This window comes from Heptranchias perlo, chromosome 31 (assembly GCF_035084215.1).
Source record: "Heptranchias perlo isolate sHepPer1 chromosome 31, sHepPer1.hap1, whole genome shotgun sequence".
Lineage (NCBI taxonomy): Eukaryota > Metazoa > Chordata > Chondrichthyes > Hexanchiformes > Hexanchidae > Heptranchias > Heptranchias perlo.
This window is the reverse complement of record NC_090355.1, coordinates 714,028-727,290: the sequence shown is the minus strand read 5'-3', so window position 1 is coordinate 727,290 and position 13,263 is coordinate 714,028.

Here is a 13,263-nt window from a genome sequence, read left to right as displayed (position 1 = left end):
AACACTCCCACACTCGAAATATCCAACACTCCCACACTCTAACTATCCAATACTCACACACTCTAACTCTCCAACACTCCCACACTCTAACTATCCAATACCCCCACACTCTAACTATCCAACACCCCCACACTCTAACTATCCAATACTCCCACACTCTAACTATCCAATACCCCCACACTCGAACTATCCAACACCCCCACACTCTAACTATCCAACACTCCCACACTCTAACTATCCAATACCCCGACACTCTAACTATCCAATACCCCCACACTCGAACTATCCAACACCCCCACACTCTAACTATCCAACACTCCCACACTCTAACTATCCAATACTCCCACACTCTAACTATCCAATACCCCCACACTCGAACTATCCAACACCCCCACACTCTAACTATCCAACACCCCCACACTCTAACTATCCAATACCCCCACACTCTAACTATCCAACTCCCCCACACTCTAACTATCCAATACTCCCACACTCTAACTATCCAATACCCCCACATTCGAACTATCCAACACCCCCACACTCTAACTATCCAACACCCCCACACTCTAACTATCCAATACCCCCACACTCTAACTATCCAACAACCCCACACTCTAACTATCCAATACTCCCACACTCTAACTCTCCAACACCCCCACACTCTAACTCTCCAACACTCCCACACTCTAACTATCCAATACCCCCACACTCTAACTCTCCAACACTCCCACACTCTAACTATCCAACACTCCCACACTCGAACTATCCAACACTCCCACACTCCAACTATCCAATACTCCCACACTCTAACTCTCCAACACTCCCACATTCTAACTATCCAATACCCCCACACTCTAACTATCCAATACTCCCACACTCTAACTATCCAATACTCCCACATTCTAACTATCCAACACCCCCACACTCTAACTATCCAATACTCCCACATTCTAACTATCCAATACCCCCACACTCTAACTATCCAATACTCCCACATTCTAACTATCCAATACCCCCACACTCTTACTCTCCAACACTCCCACACTCTAACTCTCCAACACTCCCACACTCTAACTATCCAACACTCCCACACTCTAACTCTCCAACACTCCCACACTCTAACTATCCAACACTCCCACACTCTAACTATCCAATACTCCCACACTCTAACTCTCCAACACTCCCACACTCTAACTATCCAATACTCCCACACTCTAACTATCCAACACTCCCACACTCGGACTATCCAATACCCCCACACTCGAACTATCCAACACTCCCACACTCGAACTATCCAACACCCCCACACTCTAACTATCCAATACTCCCACACTCTAACTATCCAATAACCCCACACTCAAACTATCCAACACTCCCACACTCAAACTATCCAATACCCCCACACTCTAACTATCCAACACTCCCACACTCTAACTATCCAATACCCCCACACTCGAACTATCCAATACCCCCACACTCTAACTATCCAACACCCCCACACTCTAACTATCCAATACCCCCACACTCTAACTATCCAACACACCCACACTCTAACTATCCAATACTCCCACACTCTAACTATCCAATACCCCCACACTCGAACTATCCAATACCACCACACTCGAACTATCCAACACCCCCACACTCTAACTATCCAATACTCCCACACTCTAACTATCCAATACCCCCACACTCGAACTATCCAACACCCCCACACTCTAACTATCCAACACCCCCACACTCTAACTATCCAATACCCCCACACTCTAACTATCCAACACCCCCACACTCTAACTATCCAATACTCCCACACTCTAACTATCCAATACCCCCACACTCGAACTATCCAACACCCCCACACTCTAACTATCCAACACCCCCACACTCTAACTATCCAATACCCGCACACTCTAACTATCCAACACCCCCACACTCTAACTATCCAATACTCTCACACTCTAACTATCCAATACCCCCACACTCTAACTATCCAACACCCCCACACTCTTACTATCCAACACTCCCACACTCTAACTATCCAATACTCCCACACTCTAACTCTCGAATACCCCCACACTCTAACTATCCAATACTCCCACACTCTAACTCTCCAACACTCCCACACTCTAACTCTCCAACACTCCCACACTCTAACTCTCCAACACTCCCACACTCTAACTATCCAACACTCCCACACTCGAACTATCCAACACTCCCACACTCGAAATATCCAACACTCCCACACTCTAACTATCCAATACTCACACACTCTAACTCTCCAACACTCCCACACTCTAACTATCCAATACCCCCACACTCTAACTCTCGAATACCCCCACACTCTAACTATCCAATACCCCCACACTCTAACTATCCAATACTCCCACACTCTAACTCTCGAATACCCCCACACTCTAACTATCCAATACTCCCACACTCTAACTATCCAACACTCCCACACTCTAACTATCCAATACTCCCACACTCTAACTATCCAACACTCCCACACTCTAACTATCCAATACCCCCACACTCTAACTATCCAATACTCCCACACTCTAACTATCCAATACTCCCACACTCTAACTATCCAATACTCCCACATTCTAACTATCCAATACCCACACACTCTAACTATCCAACACCCCCACACTCTAACTATCCAACACTCCCACACTCTAACTATCCAACACTCCCACACTCTAACTATCCAATACTCCCACACTCTAACTATCCAATAACCCCACACTCTAACTATCCAATACTCCCACACTCTAACTATCCAATACTCCCACACTCTAACTATCCAATACCCCCACACTCTAACTTTCCAATACCCCCACACTCTAACTATCCAACACTCCCACACTCTAACTATCCAATACTCCCACATTCTAACTATCCAATACCCCCACACTCTAACTATCCAATACTCCCACATTCTAACTATCCAATACCCCCACACTCTTACTCTCCAACACTCCCACACTCTAACTCTCCAACACTCCCACACTCTAACTATCCAACACTCCCACACTCTAACTCTCCAACACTCCCACACTCTAACTATCCAACACTCCCACACTCTAACTATCCAATACTCCCACACTCTAACTCTCCAACACTCCCACACTCTAACTATCCAATACTCCCACACTCTAACTATCCAACACTCCCACACTCGGACTATCCAATACCCCCACACTCGAACTATCCAACACTCCCACACTCGAACTATCCAACACCCCCACACTCTAACTATCCAATACTCCCACACTCTAACTATCCAATAACCCCACACTCAAACTATCCAACACTCCCACACTCAAACTATCCAATACCCCCACACTCTAACTATCCAACACTCCCACACTCTAACTATCCAATACCCCCACACTCGAACTATCCAATACCCCCACACTCTAACTATCCAACACCCCCACACTCTAACTATCCAATACCCCCACACTCTAACTATCCAACACACCCACACTCTAACTATCCAATACTCCCACACTCTAACTATCCAATACCCCCACACTCGAACTATCCAATACCACCACACTCGAACTATCCAACACCCCCACACTCTAACTATCCAATACTCCCACACTCTAACTATCCAATACCCCCACACTCGAACTATCCAACACCCCCACACTCTAACTATCCAACACCCCCACACTCTAACTATCCAATACCCCCACACTCTAACTATCCAACACCCCCACACTCTAACTATCCAATACTCCCACACTCTAACTATCCAATACCCCCACACTCGAACTATCCAACACCCCCACACTCTAACTATCCAACACCCCCACACTCTAACTATCCAATACCCGCACACTCTAACTATCCAACACCCCCACACTCTAACTATCCAATACTCTCACACTCTAACTATCCAATACCCCCACACTCTAACTATCCAACACCCCCACACTCTTACTATCCAACACTCCCACACTCTAACTATCCAATACTCCCACACTCTAACTCTCGAATACCCCCACACTCTAACTATCCAATACTCCCACACTCTAACTCTCCAACACTCCCACACTCTAACTCTCCAACACTCCCACACTCTAACTCTCCAACACTCCCACACTCTAACTATCCAACACTCCCACACTCGAACTATCCAACACTCCCACACTCGAAATATCCAACACTCCCACACTCTAACTATCCAATACTCACACACTCTAACTCTCCAACACTCCCACACTCTAACTATCCAATACCCCCACACTCTAACTCTCGAATACCCCCACACTCTAACTATCCAATACCCCCACACTCTAACTATCCAATACTCCCACACTCTAACTCTCGAATACCCCCACACTCTAACTATCCAATACTCCCACACTCTAACTATCCAACACTCCCACACTCTAACTATCCAATACTCCCACACTCTAACTATCCAACACTCCCACACTCTAACTATCCAATACCCCCACACTCTAACTATCCAATACTCCCACACTCTAACTATCCAATACTCCCACACTCTAACTATCCAATACTCCCACATTCTAACTATCCAATACCCACACACTCTAACTATCCAACACCCCCACACTCTAACTATCCAACACTCCCACACTCTAACTATCCAACACTCCCACACTCTAACTATCCAATACTCCCACACTCTAACTATCCAATAACCCCACACTCTAACTATCCAATACTCCCACACTCTAACTATCCAATACTCCCACACTCTAACTATCCAATACCCCCACACTCTAACTTTCCAATACCCCCACACTCTAACTATCCAACACTCCCACACTCTAACTATCCAATACTCCAACACTCTAACTATCCAACACTCCCACACTCTAACTATCCAATACTCCCACACTCTAACTATCCAATACTCCCACACTCTAACTATCCAATACTCCCACACTCTAACTATCCAATACTCCCACACTCTAACTATCCAATACCCCCACACTCTAACTATCCAATACTCCCACACTCTAACTATCCAACACTCCCACACTCTAACTATCCAATACCCCCACACTCTAACTATCCAATACTCCCACACACTAACTATCCAACACTCCCACACTCTAACTATCCAATACCCCCACACTCGAAATATCCAACACTCCCACACTCTAACTATCCAATACCCCCACACTCTAACTATCCAATACCCCCACACTCTAACTTTCCAATACTCCCACACTCTAACTATCCAATACTCCCACACTCTAACTATCCAATACCCCCACACTCGAACTATCCAACACTCCCACACTCTAACTATCCAATACCCCCACACTCTAACTATCCAACACTCCCACACTCTAACTATCCAATACCCCCACACTCGAACTATCCAATACCCCCACACTCTAACTATCCAACACCCCCACACTCTAACTATCCAATACCCCCACACTCTAACTATCCAACACCCCCACACTCTAACTATCCAATACTCCCACACTCTAACTATCCAATACCCCCACACTCGAACTATCCAACACCCCCACACTCTAACTATCCAACACTCCCACACTCTAACTATCCAATACCCCGACACTCTAACTATCCAATACCCCCACACTCGAACTATCCAACACCCCCACACTCTAACTATCCAACACTCCCACACTCTAACTATCCAATACTCCCACACTCTAACTATCCAATACCTCCACACTCGAACTATCCAACACCCCCACACTCTAACTATCCAACACCCCCACACTCTAACTATCCAATACCCCCACACTCTAACTATCCAACACCCCCACACTCTAACTATCCAATACTCCCACACTCTAACTATCCAATACCCCCACATTCGAACTATCCAACACCCCCACACTCTAACTATCCAACACCCCCACACTCTAACTATCCAATACCCCCACACTCTAACTATCCAACACCCCCACACTCTAACTATCCAATACCCCTACACTCTAACTATCCAACAACCCCACACTCTAACTATCCAATACTCCCACACTCTAACTATCCAATACCCCCACATTCGAACTATCCAACACCCCCACACTCTAACTATCCAACACCCCCACACTCTAACTATCCAATACCCCCACACTCTAACTATCCAACACCCCCACACTCTAACTATCCAATACTCCCACACTCTAACTATCCAATACCCCCACATTCGAACTATCCAACACCCCCACACTCTAACTATCCAACACCCCCGCACTCTAACTATCCAATACCCCCACACTCTAACTATCCAACACCCCCACACTCGAACTATCCAACACTCCCACACTCTAACTATCCAACACCCCCACACTCTAACTATCCAACACTCCCACACTCTAACTATCCAACACCCCCACACTCTAACTATCCAACACCCCCACACTCTAACTATCCAATACCCCCACACTCTAACTATCCAACACCCCCACACTCTAACTATCCAACACCCCCACACTCTAACTATCCAACACCCCCACACTCTAACTATCCAACACTCCCACAGTCTAACTATCCAACACCCCCACACTCTAACTCTCCAACACCCCCACACTCTAACTATCCAACACTCCCACACTCTAACTCTCCAACACTCCCACACTCTAACTATCCAACACCCCCACACTCTAACTATCCAATACTCCCACACTCTAACTCTCCAACACTCCCACACTCTAACTCTCCAACACTCCCACACTCTAACTATCCAACACTCCCACACTCGAACTATCCAACACTCCCACACTCTAACTATCCAACACTCCCACACTCTAACTCTCCAACACTCCCACACTCTAATTATCCAATACCCCCACACTCTAACTATCCAACACTCCCACACTCTAACTCTCCAACACTCCCACACTCTAACTCTCCAACACTCCCACACTCTAACTATCCAATACTCCCACACTCTAACTATCCAACACTCCCACACTCGAACTATCCAATACCCCCACACTCTAACTATCCAATACCCCCACACTCGAACTATCCAATACCACCACACTCGAACTATCCAACACCCCCACACTCTAACTATCCAATACTCCCACACTCTAACTATCCAATACCCCCACACTCGAACTATCCAACACCCCCACACTCTAACTATCCAACACCCCCACACTCGAACTATCCAATACCCCCACACTCTAACTATCCAACACCCCCACACTCTAACTATCCAATACTCCCACACTCTAACTATCCAATACCCCCACACTCGAACTATCCAACACCCCCACACTCTAACTATCCAACACCCCCACACTCTAACTATCCAATACCCGCACACTCTAACTATCCAACACCCCCACACTCTAACTATCCAATACTCTCACACTCTAACTATCCAATACCCCCACACTCTAACTATCCAACACCCCCACACTCTTACTATCCAACACTCCCACACTCTAACTATCCAATACTCCCACACTCTAACTCTCGAATACCCCCACACTCTAACTATCCAATACTCCCACACTCTAACTCTCCAACACTCCCACACTCTAACTCTCCAACACTCCCACACTCTAACTCTCCAACACTCCCACACTCTAACTATCCAACACTCCCACACTCGAACTATCCAACACTCCCACACTCGAAATATCCAACACTCCCACACTCTAACTATCCAATACTCACACACTCTAACTCTCCAACACTCCCACACTCTAACTATCCAATACCCCCACACTCTAACTCTCGAATACCCCCACACTCTAACTATCCAATACCCCCACACTCTAACTATCCAATACTCCCACACTCTAACTCTCGAATACCCCCACACTCTAACTATCCAATACTCCCACACTCTAACTATCCAACACTCCCACACTCTAACTATCCAATACTCCCACACTCTAACTATCCAACACTCCCACACTCTAACTATCCAATACCCCCACACTCTAACTATCCAATACTCCCACACTCTAACTATCCAATACTCCCACACTCTAACTATCCAATACTCCCACATTCTAACTATCCAATACCCACACACTCTAACTATCCAACACCCCCACACTCTAACTATCCAACACTCCCACACTCTAACTATCCAACACTCCCACACTCTAACTATCCAATACTCCCACACTCTAACTATCCAATAACCCCACACTCTAACTATCCAATACTCCCACACTCTAACTATCCAATACTCCCACACTCTAACTATCCAATAACCCCACACTCTAACTTTCCAATACCCCCACACTCTAACTATCCAACACTCCCACACTCTAACTATCCAATACTCCAACACTCTAACTATCCAACACTCCCACACTCTAACTATCCAATACTCCCACACTCTAACTATCCAATACTCCCACACTCTAACTATCCAATACTCCCACACTCTAACTATCCAATACTCCCACACTCTAACTATCCAATACCCCCACACTCTAACTATCCAATACTCCCACACTCTAACTATCCAACACTCCCACACTCTAACTATCCAATACCCCCACACTCTAACTATCCAATACTCCCACACACTAACTATCCAACACTCCCACACTCTAACTATCCAATACCCCCACACTCGAAATATCCAACACTCCCACACTCTAACTATCCAATACCCCCACACTCTAACTATCCAATACCCCCACACTCTAACTTTCCAATACTCCCACACTCTAACTATCCAATACTCCCACACTCTAACTATCCAATACCCCCACACTCGAACTATCCAACACTCCCACACTCTAACTATCCAATACCCCCACACTCTAACTATCCAACACTCCCACACTCTAACTATCCAATACCCCCACACTCGAACTATCCAATACCCCCACACTCTAACTATCCAACACCCCCACACTCTAACTATCCAATACCCCCACACTCTAACTATCCAACACCCCCACACTCTAACTATCCAATACTCCCACACTCTAACTATCCAATACCCCCACACTCGAACTATCCAACACCCCCACACTCTAACTATCCAACACTCCCACACTCTAACTATCCAATACCCCGACACTCTAACTATCCAATACCCCCACACTCGAACTATCCAACACCCCCACACTCTAACTATCCAACACTCCCACACTCTAACTATCCAATACTCCCACACTCTAACTATCCAATACCCCCACACTCGAACTATCCAACACACCCACACTCTAACTATCCAACACCCCCACACTTTAACTATCCAATACCCCCACACTCTAACTATCCAACACCCCCACACTCTAACTATCCAATACTCCCACACTCTAACTATCCAATACCCCCACATTCGAACTATCCAACACCCCCACACTCTAACTATCCAACACCCCCACACTCTAACTATCCAACACTCCCACACTCTAACTATCCAACACCCCCACACTCTAACTATCCAACACTCCCACACTCTAACTATCCAACACTCCCACACTCTAACTATCCAATACTCCCACACTCTACCTATCCAATAACCCCACACTCTAACTATCCAATACTCCCACACTCTAACTATCCAATACTCCCACACTCTAACTATCCAATAACCCCACACTCTAACTTTCCAATACCCCCACACTCTAACTATCCAACACTCCCACACTCTAACTATCCAATACTCCAACACTCTAACTATCCAACACTCCCACACTCTAACTATCCAATACTCCCACACTCTAACTATCCAATACTCCCACACTCTAACTATCCAATACTCCCACACTCTAACTATCCAATACTCCCACACTCTAACTATCCAATACCCCCACACTCTAACTATCCAATACTCCCACACTCTAACTATCCAACACTCCCACACTCTAACTATCCAATACCCCCACACTCTAACTATCCAATACTCCCACACACTAACTATCCAACACTCCCACACTCTAACTATCCAATACCCCCACACTCGAAATATCCAACACTCCCACACTCTAACTATCCAATACCCCCACACTCTAACTATCCAATACCCCCACACTCTAACTTTCCAATACTCCCACACTCTAACTATCCAATACTCCCACACTCTAACTATCCAATACCCCCACACTCGAACTATCCAACACTCCCACACTCTAACTATCCAATACCCCCACACTCTAACTATCCAACACTCCCACACTCTAACTATCCAATACCCCCACACTCGAACTATCCAATACCCCCACACTCTAACTATCCAACACCCCCACACTCTAACTATCCAATACCACCACACTCTAACTATCCAACACCCCCACACTCTAACTATCCAATACTCCCACACTCTAACTATCCAATACCCCGACACTCTAACTATCCAATACCCCCACACTCGAACTATCCAACACCCCCACACTCTAACTATCCAACACTCCCACACTCTAACTATCCAATACTCCCACACTCTAACTATCCAATACCCCCACACTCGAACTATCCAACACCCCCACACTCTAACTATCCAACACCCCCACACTTTAACTATCCAATACCCCCACACTCTAACTATCCAACACCCCCACACTCTAACTATCCAATACTCCCACACTCTAACTATCCAATACCCCCACATTCGAACTATCCAACACCCCCACACTCTAACTATCCAACACCCCCACACTCTAACTATCCAATACCCCCACACTCTAACTATCCAACACCCCCACACTCTAACTATCCAATACCCCCACACTCTAACTATCCAACAACCCCACACTCTAACTATCCAATACTCCCACACTCTAACTATCCAATACCCCCACATTCGAACTATCCAACACCCCCACACTCTAACTATCCAACACCCCCACACTCTAACTATCCAATACTCCCACACTCTAACTATCCAATACCCCCACATTCGAACTATCCAACACCCCCACACTCTAACTATCCAACACCCCCGCACTCTAACTATCCAATACCCCCACACTCTAACTATCCAACACCCCCACACTCTAACTATCCAACACTCCCACACTCTAACTATCCAACACCCCCACACTCTAACTATCCAACACTCCCACACTCTAACTATCCAACACCCCCACACTCTAACTATCCAACACCCCCACACTCTAACTATCCAATACCCCCACACTCTAACTATCCAACACCCCCACACTCTAACTATCCAACACCCCCACACTCTAACTATCCAACACCCCCACACTCTAACTATCCAACACTCCCACAGTCTAACTATCCAACACCCCCACACTCTAACTCTCCAACACCCCCACACTCTAACGATCCAACACTCCCACACTCTAACTCTCCAACACTCCCACACTCTAACTATCCAACACCCCCACACTCTAACTATCCAATACTCCCACACTCTAACTCTCCAACACTCCCACACTCGAACTATCCAACACTCCCACACTCTAACTCTCCAACACTCCCACACTCTAACTCTCCAACACTCCCACACTCTAACAATCCAACACTCCCACACTCGAACTATCCAACACTCCCACACTCTAACTATCCAACACTCCCACACTCTAACTCTCCAACACTCCCACACTCTAATTATCCAATACCCCCACACTCTAACTATCCAACACTCCCACACTCTAACTCTCCAACACTCCCACACTCTAACTCTCCAACACTCCCACACTCTAACTATCCAATACTCCCACACTCTAACTATCCAACACTCCCACACTCGAACTATCCAATACCCCCACACTCTAACTATCCAATACTCCCACACTCTAACTATCCAATACTCCCACACTCTAACTATCCAACACTCCCACACTCTAACTATCCAATACCCCCACACTCTAACTATCCAACACTCCCACACTCTAACTATCCAATACCCCCACACTCTAACTATCCAACACTCCCACACTCTAACTATCCAATACCCCCACACTCTAACTATCCAATACCCCCACACTCTAACTATCCAACACTCCCATACTCTAACTCTCCAACACTCCCACACTCTAACTATCCAATACCCCCACACTCTAACTATCCAATAACCCCACACTCTAACTATCCAATACTCCCACACTCTAACTATCCAATACTCCCACACTCTAACTATCCAATACCCCCACACTCTAACTTTCCAATACTCCCACACTCTAACTATCCAACACTCCCACACTCTAACTATCCAATACTCCAACACTCTAACTATCCAACACTCCCACACTCTAACTATCCAATACCCCCACACTCTAACTATCCAATACTCCCACACTCTAACTATCCAATACTCCCACACTCTAACTATCCAATACTCCCACACTCTAACTATCCAATACCCCCACACTCTAACTATCCAATACTCCCACACTCTAACTATCCAACACTCCCACACTCTAACTATCCAATACCCCCACACTCTAACTATCCAATACTCCCACACTCTAACTATCCAATACTCCCACACACTAACTATCCAACACTCCCACACTCTAACTATCCAATACCCCCACACTCGAAATATCCAACACTCCCACACTCTAACTATCCAATACCCCCACACTCGAACTATCCAACACTCCCACACTCGAACTATCCAACACTCCCACACTCTAACTATCCAATACTCCCACACTCTAACTATCCAATACCCCCACACTCGAACTATCCAACACTCCCACACTCTAACTATCCAATACCCCCACACTCTAACTATCCAACACTCCCACACTCTAACTATCCAATACCCCCACACTCGAACTATCCAAGACCACCACACTCTAACTATCCAACACCCCCACACTCTAACTATCCAATACCCCCACACTCTAACTATCCAACACCCCCACACTCTAACTATCCAATACTCCCACACTCTAACTATCCAATACCCCCACACTCGAACTATCCAACACCCCCACACTCTAACTATCCAATACTCCCACACTCTAACTATCCAACACTCCCACACTCTAACTATCCAATACCCCCACACTCTAACTATCCAACACCCCCACACTCTAACTATCTAATGCCCCCACACTCTAACTATCCAATACCCCCACACTCGAACTATCCAACACTCCCACACTCTAACTATCAAATACTCCCACACTCTAACCATCCAACACCCCCACACTCTAACTATCCAATACCCCCACACTCTAACTATCCAACACTCCCACACTCTCACTATCCAACACTCCCACAATCTAACTATCCAACACTCCCACACTCTAACTATCCAATACCCCCACACTCTAACTATCCAACACTCCCACACTCTAACTATCCAACACTCCCACACTC